This window comes from Rhyacophila brunnea, unplaced genomic scaffold, assembly GCF_057557595.1.
Source record: "Rhyacophila brunnea isolate RB1 unplaced genomic scaffold, BYU_Rbru_1.0 scaffold_105, whole genome shotgun sequence".
In the NCBI taxonomy this organism is placed as follows: Eukaryota; Metazoa; Arthropoda; class Insecta; order Trichoptera; family Rhyacophilidae; genus Rhyacophila; species Rhyacophila brunnea.
In genome coordinates this window covers 401,980-416,839 of record NW_028232758.1, presented here as the reverse complement: position 1 = coordinate 416,839, position 14,860 = coordinate 401,980, and positions in this window count along the sequence as shown.

The following is a 14,860-nucleotide window of genomic DNA, read 5'->3' as shown; positions in this document are numbered from 1 at the left end:
TTTTGCGAAACAGTTTTAAAGAACAAACAAAGAAGGAAACTGAATATATTAAAAAAAACATGCAGATAAATATATTAATATAATAAAAATGACATAAAGATAAAAAAATTAATATAATAAAAAAACATACAGATAAATATATAAATATAATTGCTGCACAAAAAGTTAATACCTACTCAGTAGTCAAACTTCAGTAAATTACAGGCTATAAAACACCTAGAAACTAGTATACTGTTCAATTCATAGAGAAATAATAAATCACATGTAATCGTTTTATAAGCTTAATATATTTTATTTTTAAAAAATTATATAGCATGACATTTTGATGTAATTCAATGTATTTTGTTTATGAAAAAAGACAGTTTTCATTTTTAAATCTGAATTTATGACTTTATATCGTTGGAAATTTTTCAGGTCCGTTCTTTTTATTATATTTTTTAAGTTTTAGCAATAAACAGTGAATATATTGATTTCAATTAAAAAAAAATATACGTAATAAAATAAGCCGTAAGAAAACATAGGTGGTTTGTAAGATTTCAAAAAAAATAATAAACGATAAAAACTTAATTTATTTAACATATTAGAATCGAATCTATATTTTTTTTTTGAATTAAATCGATTTAAACAGTATATTTGCATCATAATTATAGATGTTATTTAATGAAAATATTTAAGAAATTTATTTAAAATATTAAATTGAAAAACAACACGAAATAGATTACACGTAAAGATCCGGATATTAAGATTTCTGACTAGGTAATTTTGACATGATTGAAAACTACTATTTATAAATGTTATGATTCAGATTTTATATCCTGTATTCATTCTTAATAAAAATTGCGCAATTTACATAATTTTATACTTTTATAAAAATACAGATATAGACTTTTACCTCAAGATTTTTTGTTGTAAAATCGATAAATAATTTTTACTTACGCCATGATTGAATCTTTCTCATATAAAAAGAATCATTTATAAATCAAATGTTTTGGTTATCTTGGGATCTAAATTTACTCTCAAATTCTAATACATATTACTTTTTTATATTTAACACTGATACACTTAGTTAAGTCTTATAAAAAATAATTTGCACAGCTAAAACATTAAATGTAAAAGAGTTCCATTTTTTTAATGTCAGTTTAACTCATATCGATAAAAAAATATATAACTATCATAAAAATTAAAGTAACCATGAAAACCAAAAAACCTTTTTGTATGTATGTTGATAAGCCAATATTTTATAATATATATGTTATAAGGGCGATTAAAAACATTATTTCATTTAAGTTTTTAACTAAAGCATTCGAAATCTAGGTAAATAATCCAAATGCTGAATTCAAAAAATATAATTTTCCCGGTAATGAATATTCTTTTGCTTTATTATCTACTATTTTACTTTTTTTCTTAAAAAATCAAAGAAAAGCTTTGCAATTTTATCTTTATATAATCTTAGATATTTTTTGATATTGTTGTGATAGCCAAATTCTATCAATTCTGTTTATGTTTTTATGGATGACAGTTCACTGTATTTTTATTAATATTTAAAAGTAAGATTTCGAAAATTTTAATAAAGTGTGAAATAAAATCTTACAGCTATTTATAGGACAAATAAATACAACTAGAATAAGATTTTTTTTATGGCATGAATATTATAATTTTATGTTGATATTAGAATTTTTTCTAAAATACAGTGATTTTTGTATAAATATAATAATAAAAACACATAAGAAATGTTTGTTTTAACAAGCATTAAATTGGTGGATAAATAAATAAATAATATACAACAAAATAAAGTTTATAGATATGATTTAAGGGGTATTCGAATATAGTTTACAACTTTTATCTTCATACTGACTAATTGGTTATCATTTGTTCTTATCAGCCTTGAATTATAATTAAAACTAACCCGAATATTGCATCCGCATAATTATGTCGTTTTATTGCTAAGAATTTATTTTGCCTCTTTTTTATTGCATATTTTTACAAAATTTAAAATAAAATCTATGGATAAAAATTTTTCTTGCTATTTTTTAAATTAAAGCATCACTAATCAAATGATTAGTAAATTTTAACCTAGTATCAAAGGATAGTGTAAAATTATGTTCGTAAATTCAAACAAACTTTGATTGATTCACATATAAACCGTAATATTGCTTTTGAACTAACATCAGTATTCTAGCACAATTTAGTCATTTTTTAGATTATTTTTGAGTAAATACAGATAAAAAAGCCATAAAACAGAAGCTAGTGATCTTAACCGTTCTTTTATAAATACATTTAAAATTTGTGATCGAACAAAAATTTTCTAACGCCTTGAAAAAACAAAGATACCAAGTAATAATGCCACAAGAGGCACACAATTTGCATTCTTTATATATTTGTGCATAAAAAATAATGTTACTTTGATATAAACATCTGCACATTATAAAGAACGCCTAAATTTATGTGGCTTATCATGATTTTTAAATTCAAAAGAGAATAAACATATGCTTAGTACATGAACTTTAGCTAATTCTCTTTCATTTTTGACTAGAAAATCTTATCAGGTTTTTAATATAGCCCATTATGCATTTTCAGGGTGTAAGTTATGGTAAAAGCGTTGATCTTGATTATAAATCTGTTGGTATAAATTTTTCATAATTATAAAAATTAAAGCTTGTATAATAAGTTTCTTGATCTTAGATACGAAATTTCAAATATAAAATGGCTTTGGTATAAATTATGTGATGTATTTGCAGTTGTTCTTTTCTAAAAAATACTTTGATATTATCAAAGGTTTTATTGTCTTTAAATATATGAATAAAGCCAAAAATCAAATTAGAACAGAACTAAATACAATTATAATACAAAATATGGTAAATAACTTCAATTTATCAGAAATTCTATAGTTATATGTAAAAAATAACAGTTTAATAGGCTTTATTACAATTCATTACACCTGATTGTAAAGATAAGATTAGATAAACACATTATTTAAATATAAAGATAGTACATGCAGCAAAAAAAATATTTATTGTATATATAAGTGTATCTTAGGGCAACGAAAGAGCGTTCATACACCCAAACACGACAATTTTACATATTAATATATAATATAGGCTTTTAAAGAGGAGTGATAAAAATGATCTTGTTAAGTTATTACGATTATCTAAGTAGAATTTATCTTCTAATTGATTTAAAAGCATCTTAATTTCATTGTTGTAAAGTAGCGTAGATACATAAATTAATCAAACCCTAACTTTATAATATATATAACACGCCGGATTTATATTTCAATGTTTATATAAATATTTTTAGTTGATTTTGCAAATATGTAAAATTGATAATAACATGATTTTAACAAAGATGTATGACGTAGTAGAAATTTGGAAACATGAGAGTATTTTTTAGACTCGATTATATTGAAAATGATACATAAAAAGACACCTCATTACATTTTATACCGTAAATATTACTTTAGGCTTTTTAAAATAAATATAGTCTATATCGAATTTTGTAAACTTCACACATGAATTAATGTGTACATTAGTAGCTAAAACTGCTCTATTTTCCATTACATAGGCTCACAGATAAAAAAACATCTATTAAATTTATAATACTACAAAATATAGAATTAGATTTTGAAAATATGAAGATAAAATAGAAAAAACGCCATATAGTTCTCTAGTTCAAATATTATCTATCGAATTCAGCCATTAAAATTAAAATCAATAATATAACTGGACGTTTCATATCCACAAGTTATCAAACATTCTTTTTATGACGTCGAGGTATAGTTTCTTTGTTTTATATGCTTAAATATTATCGATTCACGGGATTTTATATGTCAAGCATATATAAATGGCATACTAAAAGGGTTTTAGATACTATAAGCAAGAACCACACTACATTTTTGATGCAAAAAAATGCTTAAAAGATATTAAAATAAAAAGGATGGTACGCTAGTTTATGGAAATGAAAAATTGATAAAAAAAATACAAAGAATTTATTGCCAAAAAGATATTGATTATTTTCACATGAATAATAAAATAAAATAAATGTGAAAAATATAGACCTAATAAAATAGTTAGCCTATCTTAAGAATTTACAAATTCTTTAAATAAAGGTAGAGAGGGTGATTATATTTTGAATGGGTAAATCTGCATTCATTATGTATTTAAGACGATAAAATCTTGCATAGAATTTGAATGTATACTACAACCAACTTAAAATTCTGGAATTATAGCTTTTATAGAATATTAACATAAAATATATTATGGGTAGAGATGCTAGTGAGAATTAAAAAATTAAGGCAATGGATTTTTACTAAAAAGTAAAAACGCTCGATTAATACTTTCCTGAATTAAATATCGATATAAATCCACCTTAAGGCATGTATTTTATGTTTCTATTGTATTTGAAGCATGACTATTTTCTAAAAAAAAGCACATATAATGTTAGAGCCTCAATTTTTTTTCTTGTGAAAAGAATATACTCGCGTATTTGTCTAGTTTAAGGAACAAAAAGAGGCAAAATCCGATGTTTAATTTATTAAACGCAACATTGATATAAAATTATGCGGGAATTTGATGACAATCTTTGATAAAATTCTGCTGAAATACTTCAACAAAATGCACATCTTATTTATTGTATATATAGAACAATAATATTACCTTACAGAAAATTTTAAATCTAGAAACTTAAAAAATTCGATATGATATATTTTCAATTATTTGGAAATATATAGAAATCAGACATATCTAAATACAGCTAAAAACGACCATATTGTATACTTTAACCATTAGAATTTTCTATGGGAATATGAATAAATCAGATGAACTGGTTTTTAGGAAATTATACCATAAAAAGATGTGCAAAATGCCGAAGTCGTAAATGAAAAATTATTGTCAACATTTCACATAAGCCATAATAATAGAAATATAAAAAAGAGAAATAGTGTTTTTAATATTTATGCATCAAGAAACGTAATTTGACATAAAAAGTAAACAGCTATAAATGAACCAGGGCTAATAAACAGCCCACGATAAAAACATAGAAAACAAAAGATAGAAGAATTAATGATACAGACAACATTATCTGTTCGTAAATTAAGATTTTATTTGAAAATGTACTATATATGACCTTCAAAATCTATTGTGGCTGCACAGGCGATATATATGTTATAAAAAAGCATAAAAATCTTTATTTTATGGAATAAAATCCATAAACTAACTTAAATGTGATAAATTGTCAAGTATATCATCTAAGAGAGACTTTATTATATTTATTTCATTGTAATAGGCGAATCTACAGGAAAACAAAATTGTAAATTAATAAGTGGTAATTATTTAGAACTGCGTAGATTATGCATTTTAGTTTTATTCTAAAGACATATGTATCAAAACAAAGTTGGATAATAATAATTTTAGTTCCAATTTCACCTTCAAGTTCTTTAAAAGCATAGAAAAGTGATGACATTGTATAAATTTGCACTTATGAGCAATAACTGTATTCAAAGGCTATGTTTGTAGAGATACGGGATATCATACATATTTTGATTATTTTTAAATATTCATCAATGTGAATAAAGAAAACCCATCACAAAATATATAATTCATGAAAAAAGGCAGCAGGCACTGCGTTTGAAAGCCAAATTATTAGATTAAACATAAATATCTGACTATATTTTTCCTAAATTTTCGCAATTTACTTTTCTATAGAAAAGAAATTGTAAAATGACTTTTATAACAGAATTATGGATTATTCAAAAATAATTTAGATATAATAACCCCGCGACGAGTTAAAGATAAAATTTTGATGCATATATAAATTAAAACTTTGTTTAAAAATATTGAAATTCTTAATGACTACAAATCACTGAATTTATAGATCATGCATTTACATTGGTTAGCAAAAATATAGTCTTTATAATAAGTTATTCTATAAAAAGACCAAAGCTAAACTCACTACAAAAAAATATATAAAAATGTATAAACATATGAATACCAATATTTATACAAAGAGTAATACGTTTTACTAAGTATTTTATACAATAATATATTCAAAACTCTTAAATTCTATTATAATAATCCAATTAAAAGACAATATCACACAAAATATCTACTTTTTGAACAAAAAAACCACAAAAGCAGGCTAGATTTCTGTGTTTTTATATCATATTTTTTTCTTGTTCGATTATAAGAAATATAAATATTATGAACCTTTTAGAGAAGTAGATAATATGGTGAGCAAAAGTAAAAAAAAAACACGAGTAAAGATCATACAAGAAAACCGAAAAAATAGTTTTAAAGAAATATTATAGGTTAGTATCTTAATAGTTTTCGTTCAAAATAAAGATTTTAGAATCTTATTGAGAAACAAATCAACTCACTTATTTTGATTTTAAAGTGTTAACAAGAACAAAGAAAGTCGTCAAAAAAATATCAAGAAATTTACCTAAATTATAATTTTGAAATAATAGCAAAAATATTTATCAAAAATTACAAAATATGCTTTAAAATTGAAGATTAGAAAGATGAAATTAACAAAAAATGTTCTACTAGCGTAAAATTTCTTTAAAGCACTAATTTTGACAAAACTGTTACTTTTATCGCTTTTAAAAATGGCATTATGTCATTATTCATATAAAATTCAGAATGACTCGAAGCAGTAATTTATTTGATGCAAAAAATTAAAAAGACTTCCGGATATATGTATCTAAGAAGATAAATCATGATGAGAGATATCATAAACGAAAATATAAAGTATACAAGAACATAACAATAAAAATAAAAAATTGGGCTTTAATTAAGAGCATCTTTTGTTTAAAAAAATTTCACTAATATAAATATCATTAAAAGCCGTATTTCAATCGAATCTGAATTTATTGAATGCGAAACTGTATGTAAAAATGTTAAAATATAATTTTTAAACTATAAACGAGTAAATCTAAAATATTCAAAAAATTATTCCTTTTTTTTTGTATCAAAGAATGTTCATATACTTTGAGATTCGGCAGTGGCCTGGAATACCTTTTCAAATTCTTTAATTCAAGAGAAGAATAGCTTCCAATATACTATATTATTGCTTTTGATATTTATAATGAGGAAAATTTACACACAGTTATTGAATTTATATATAGGTTCTAGAAAATAAAGTGTTAGAAATTATTTTGTATTAAATAAAAAATATATGGAAAACAATAATCTTTCTTTTCGTTAGCCTATAGATACATTTTATCATTTTATATAGTATTTAGTTCTTAAAGAAACTCTCACACATATTTTAATGTATTTGTTATATAAAAATATAAGCATGTTCATCAGATATTGATAAAACCCTGTAAACATAATAAAGCAAACAAATGTAATATTTTTAGTTATAAAACTACATTTAAAGGGCTCTTTTTTAGTATGTATACTTGAAATAACGTCTTGGGTTGTATGGTATAATATATGTTCGCAAAAAATTATTCAAAAATATAGCCTAAAGTTTATATAATATATTACAAGTAAAATCAAATCAATAAAATTTAATCTCATAAAGTTTACAATCAAAATCACAGGGTATAAATTCTATTGATAATTTTCATAAAATCTTACATCTTTAAAACAAAAAACATAAATACTGTTTTTGAACATATTATACCGATGTATATATACTAAATATTCTTTGCTGTGTATTTTTTATTTTTTTATTTTTTTTGTCAAGGTTAGCGTTAATTTTCGCTCTTATAACCATTCTATTGGTTACAGTTTATCACTATTTCATTTGAAACATCCGAAAATAAATGCATATATTTAAGTATTTTTATATTTTTATGTAGCATTTTGCTGTATACAAGAATTTATTAACGTTTTAAAGCCAGCCAATTACACTTTACACGGTTTTTTATGAATATATTTTGCTACAAATAATTTTGGGAATCAAATTTTGATATATCTTTCAACACTATAGCTTAATATCTGTGTCTCTGATATAATTTTCCATTTTTTATATATTTTATTTTTGACAAATTTCATAAAAAAATTAAAGATAAAATTATCACAAAATACACATGGACTCGATTTTATTATTTCAAAGAAAGTATTTGTGCCTAAATTCTCTAATATGTAATGTAATTTAGGCGATAGGATCTAAGTTAGTTTTATTTTCCAATGTTACTAATGAAATATAAGATAAAAGTAAAATCTATGGCAAAATTTTTACAATTATATACGATAATATATTTTATTTGTCTTTTAGTATTTTTTTTCTTATATTTTGCATCTGTGTAAAATTTTTTAAATCGGAAAAGATACAATTACCACGCATATAGTAAGAATACAATCACAAGGTTTTTGCGTATTTATTATAAATTTTTTACGTTTATATAGCAAATAACTTTAATTTACACTTTTTAGAGTATATTTGATTACCTTTGAATATCTTAAACTGCATTTTAAGGATTAAAAATATTAATGTATTGGTTATGCTAATTTTCACCTACTATTTACAATAACTATATTAATTTGGAGCTAAAAATTTTGTTTTATGTATTTTATAAGAATTTCAAAAATCATATATTATTTGTGGAAATAAAAACAATTTTAATAATTTAATTGTTGCTTATATGAAAATGTGTACGAATATTTTGTATTTAGTATGATTTACAAAATAAATCTATAGACATATCATTCAAAAAATTCGAAATCTTTTTTACAGGTAAAATGAATGCGTATAAGAAACAAATATGTTCCATTTTATTCTTTTTTTTCAATGCTTATTGTAAAATTAAACTATATAATGCATAATTTCTAAAGAAAATTCTTCTTTACACCATACTTTTGCAAAATAAATTACTTGAATTCACATAAATTATAATTGATCATTTGGAATAAAAAAGATCGCAAGAATTACCGTATAACATAGATATAATAAAATATTTATCACGAAGATAAAAGTTTCCGTTACTTTTTTTGAACATATCAAAAAAATGTTATAACAGCAGGAATACAGATATATAAAACTGTAGTTGTAAAATTGAACATCAAACCGCTCTTTATGAAAAGAACGAATAGCATGCATACAATTAACAACTTTTTAAGTTTGTAATGCAATTTTGCAAGTCTATTCTATTTTTTACATACTAAAAACACAATTTTTTTTTAAAATTAAAGATCTTTATCTTATTTTAGGCGTGATACATATTTAAAAATATCCAACCCATTTTAATGTGTTATATAGCAGGCATTAAAAAATAGTTTCCGGGTTTATGCCAATCATCTATATTCATAGCTTTCTCATCATAATAATTATTTATTATGTGCACTTTTATATAAAAGATAAACATAGCCAGCCAAAATTCAAATTACAACATATCAATAGTCTTTATAATTAAATTTTTAAATATCTTGGATCTCTTAACAAATTTCGAATTTTTTTATGCTATTTACGCTATATTAAAAAAATTTCTTATCAACAATTAGATTAACATGATGCAGTATGTTCATTATGGGTTTGTTTTCGCTAATATATATTTATACGCTATGGCACAAAATACATGGTTAGATTTAGTTAGAAAATTTTTAATTGTTCTAATTACACCATGAGTGTATATATATTCATAAATTACACATTAATATGTTATTATGATTTCTTAGTACCAAAAAAAGCGTTATTTACGCTAGGCAAATCATTATTTTATTTAATTTATCAACTTTATAGGTGAAATTTTACATACTTCAAAGCATGTGTATATAAATAGACCCGCATTCTATTGTAATTATAGTTTTTTAAATATAATTTTGTTTTTTATAGGCGTTAAATTATTAATAGGTCATGAAAATAAATGCATGCCAGGTTTATTTTTACGTCAAAATAAAATTTATAAAATTATGGCGATCATATTGTGTATAAAAACAACAAACAGTTGGAATTATTTTTATGCAAAATATAAATAGTTTTCCTTTCTTAAAGTCAATAAATAAAATTTTAACACAAATATTGCATTATATTTCGTTTAATTTTATATTTGTCTATTTTCCCAAATAATAATTTTGTATCAATTACTTTGTGTTGTTTTATTATTTTCGTAGTAAATTTACGTAAAATATTTTTTGCTATTTTTGTTTTATTTTATAATGTGCATATCTTCAAGGAATAAGAAAAAAACATCTTTTTTCAAAGAAAGCTTATAAATAAAAAGACATAAAACAACTTTTTATATTCTATTCACTTTTTTTTTGTTTAGAAAACCTTTTTTAAACGAAATCCAATGATCTAAAACTTACGATCAATACATCAAAACATTTTTTAAATATCAAAATAATTGTGAATTTTTATTAATATCGATTAAATAATATAATACTAAAATATTTAGTTTAGTAGCCAATTTAAACTATAAATATTATGCTGGTAAAAAACATTTGCAAGATAAACATATATTCATTTTTTTAATTAATAAATTTCATAAATAGAAAAAAAACTCAAATAAATTACCTTTCAGAAATACAGAGAAATTTAAATTGTAAGATTTTATTCCTGTTTATGCGTTCTTATTTCATATTGGGTTTTTTTTGTGCTAAGGTAATATTATCTTTTATTGTGTTTGTAGAATGTAACATAAGCATCAAAACTTCTTAATAGTATGTAAAACCGTTTGATGTAGTTTTATTATTATTTTAGTAATTTTAGTAGGTACTTTTCGTTTTTAAAAAAAATATTGCTGCTATATTCCTGACTAAAAACACTATTTAAATTCAGTAAAATTATATAAAAAAAATAATCTAGATATAGTACATTATAGATGTGATAATTTAATCAATACACAAAATGCTAGTTACAAAGTATATAAGTTAAATTATTTCGCTATCTAAAAAATATATCTAATATATAAAATATTATAGACCTATCTTTGTAGATTGATAAAAATTACGTAAATAAGGTAATATTTATCGATATATAAGAAATCTACAAGTTTTATATTTATATTTACTTTTCTGGCTCAGTTTTTTGTTAAAAATCTTAAAGCTTAAGAGAGGTTTTTAATTTTATAAATTATATGATATTTACATTCGACAATACATATAAGTAATAACTATTTTATATTTAGTTACATATTTTCTTACTCCTATTTGTATTCTATAAATCGCTTTAATAGATTTTTTATATTTATATCGTAGGCGAATGATTATAAAAGGATGAAAAGAAGATTTACGATATACATTAAGGTATTTAATTATAGTTTTACATAATTTTTTAAGTTAAAATATCATGATATATATTCTTATGCATTTAAACTTAAAAATATTATGAATTTTATCAGCAAAGTATTTTTCTCGGTTATATAAGATTTGAATACAGAAATCATATTATACTAGTTACTATTGATGTAAAAGAGTCTATAAAGTGCAAAATTTGAATTCAAAGAAGTTTATGTGTATTTTAATGTATTTTTTTGTTTTATATATATAGTTATTAAAATCACGCTAAATTCACCAATCTATGAGATCATTGTCAATTTTTTTCTTTTTATATCTAGATAATCTCAGATAGGTAAAAATGCATAATTAAAGATTCATATTATGAATCTCATCTTATCAAAAACTAGAAATTTTACCAAACTCATATTTACATGGATAATACAATGATTAAACGTTTTTTTCTACAATGAATTTTTAGCATATTTATCATATTTCTTTAGGAAATCAACTATGTTTTTGTTTTCTCGCATATGGACGCCAATATGTATATAATTTTATGGTAACTGAATATATTAAATATTTATTTTTTATGCTTACTTACGTATTACAAAGCATTTAAATATGTATATTATTTGTAATGTTCATTGTTCAAATAAAAAAGGGTTTATATAGCTTGAAATAGCAATAAAATATCTTATTGCTGTAAACTTGTAACAATAATTTTTTTTTGGAAAGTTGTATTCGAATTCGGAAAAATATACAGACATATAAAATTTATATTACGGATTAGCCATCAAAATAAGTGATGGCAGATGATTTTAATATTTTCGTATAAAAAATACTATTTGTCTACTTTAAAGATAATTCTACATGAATCTTATGACTTTTTATCATAATCTATCATTTATCTTGACTTTCTTTTAAACGTATAACATTTATTTTACTTTAAAAACAATTTGTGTTGTTTAAGCGGTCTTTATATATATTATGTTATTATGAAATCAAAAAATACATTGTTTTGGTATTTTTATATAATGGCAATGTTTTTAAATGATTCAATTTAAAACTAGGGCTAAAAAATTGATTCTAAACAATATCAAAATGAAATATTGTATTACTCTGCGCTAAAATTATAAAAAATTTCGTAAGCTACATCTTTAATGTTTAATTTCTAATATAAGAAAATTATTTCATAAAGTTATATTTTTTACTACCCTTAAAATTTTATACAACTAATGTTCGTTATATTTTGAATTTTTCAAATCTTTAATATATGCAAAAAGATCTAAATTTTCACGTTCTTTACAAATATTTTTTTATAAAGCAAAAGCTTATATTTATTTTTGGTTTCAAAATTACGCAAAAAAAAATCGGAAAATACATTTGTCTGTATCAACTTATAGACCAAAAACCCATATTCTTATCGATTTTATGAGTCTAATTACAAAAATTTTAAATATTCTCGCAAAAATCAAAAAAAAATTATTTTATTGAGTTTCCATTATTTCTTTTATTGGCTTTTTTTTAAATTTGAACGTACAAATGAAAAGAGCTAAAGTTTTAATATTTAATGTGATGTTCGATTTTGATTTAAAGAAAAAAAGAAGATAAATTTAAATACAATAAACAAGTACTATCAAACTCTATTTTATTGCTTGGTTTACTATTTTATTTTCTGCGCCATTATATCATAGGTAATTCTGAGTCTGGATATAATTATGTTGTTACTTCTTCAAAAGACCATAATAAGAATTTTATAATATAAAAAAAAATATTGAGAACTTTGTGCCTTATCTGTATAATGTATATAATGAATTATGTGTTTATTTTATGATTTTGAAACTAACAACACGCAAAAAAAAAGATACAAGACGCGCATAATATTTTCAAGAATTGGTTTATCACACTAACGAAACTTTACTAAAAATTTATAAATAATTATAATACATTAGATTTTTTTAAAATAAAATAAAAAAATTCCTAATAACTTATAAAAAAATAGGAATATGTTTTATTAAAGTATATCAAATCTACTCACTTGATTTTAAAAGATCAAATCTCGTAACTTGCTGTAAAATACACATATACTGTGGCTTTTTTTGTTATTTAACTGTATCAATTTATAGTCATTTAAAAGCCCATGATTATTCTTAAGCCTTAAATGATATATTGCATCTAAAACTGTTAATCTATGATCAAAAAATTTTGAACACTGCAGTGTTTCCATATACGTCAAGATGTAAATTGAAAAGCGAATGTAAAAATATGAATTCGATGTTTGTAAAAAATGCATTTGTGCTACATTTATTATAATAACAGTTAAAATCATCTACATACTAAAAAAAAATTTAAGAACTATATAAAAACTAGCGGGGGGTGATCGCTTTTATGTGTATAGAAGTTTTCTATGGAAAATATATTGAATATTAACACTCCTAGGTATGCAAATTGTGATATTAGTTATTTTGTTATTTTTTTATGGTGTTTACACATCTCGATTCTATAAAACATAATAGAAACCAGTATTCTTTATTGGATTGGTTTAATGATTTTATTATATGTAAATTATATAGGTCTTTCAATGCTCTTATACAGAATCTGCATGATTTTTTAATTTTTACAATAAGTTTTCTTACGCCATTACTTAATTTTCATCTAGTGCAAAGTTTGTTTTATATTATAATAAGTTTAAGGTTTTTATTGGTAAATATTTTCGTTCTAACTACAATTAAAGGAATATGAGGATGCAATTTTCTTTTTATAGCACCATAAAACTTAATAAACATCTTAAATTTTCAATACAAATATAAAACATCAAAAACATCATGTAATATAGTTATCATGGCATTCGTATGTATTATATATTTTGGAAAGCTTTTGCAGCCAAAATATCAAAAAACGGCATACTTTTCTTGCTATAATGTATTAAACATGATCTATTTTCTTAGTCCATTAAAAAATTAAAAAACAAATCTTTGCATGCAAGATTCATAAATATTTGAGCAAAAAAAAACTGCTGAAAAGTGCGAATAAATAGTTAATGTTGAATTTCATCAATGCAGAATATATAATCTTTAATAATTGATTTAATTTTTTATTTATGGGTTAATTCTCTTATCATTAATTCCATCCATTGAGAACATTGCGCAACTTTTTGATGCATCTTTTTGTCACATTGCCTTGATCTACCTTCTTCATATTCTCTTCTTCTCTCAAATGAGAAAGATTTAAGTGTCTTGTAGAGTGTGAGAGCTTGCATGCATACTTCTACTTTGTCCGAGATTTTAAACCCATTACAATCTTTTTTACAGAATTTTGTAACCACAAGTTCCTAAGTTATTACATAAGATATCTATATATAAATACAAAATTGCTTTATGATCAGCAATTCAAATTAATTTTATTTATCAGAAGCTTATTTGTTAAATAATTCACGCTTAGTTATGAATAAATAAAATATGTAAATGTGTTGATTTAAAAAAATATTGTTTATGGTTTGTAAACAATAATAAGAGAACAGCTAAATTTTCATGGGTACTAGTGCGCATAATAAATAAAATATTTAGGTTTTATATTTAAAAAACAATTTTTATGTTTAGAAGTGTATAGAATGTGATTTTAGCATGTATTAATAGGATAACAATAAGTGAGGGGTTTTAGGCAATAAAGAAGATTTGATGGTGATATTTTAAATAATT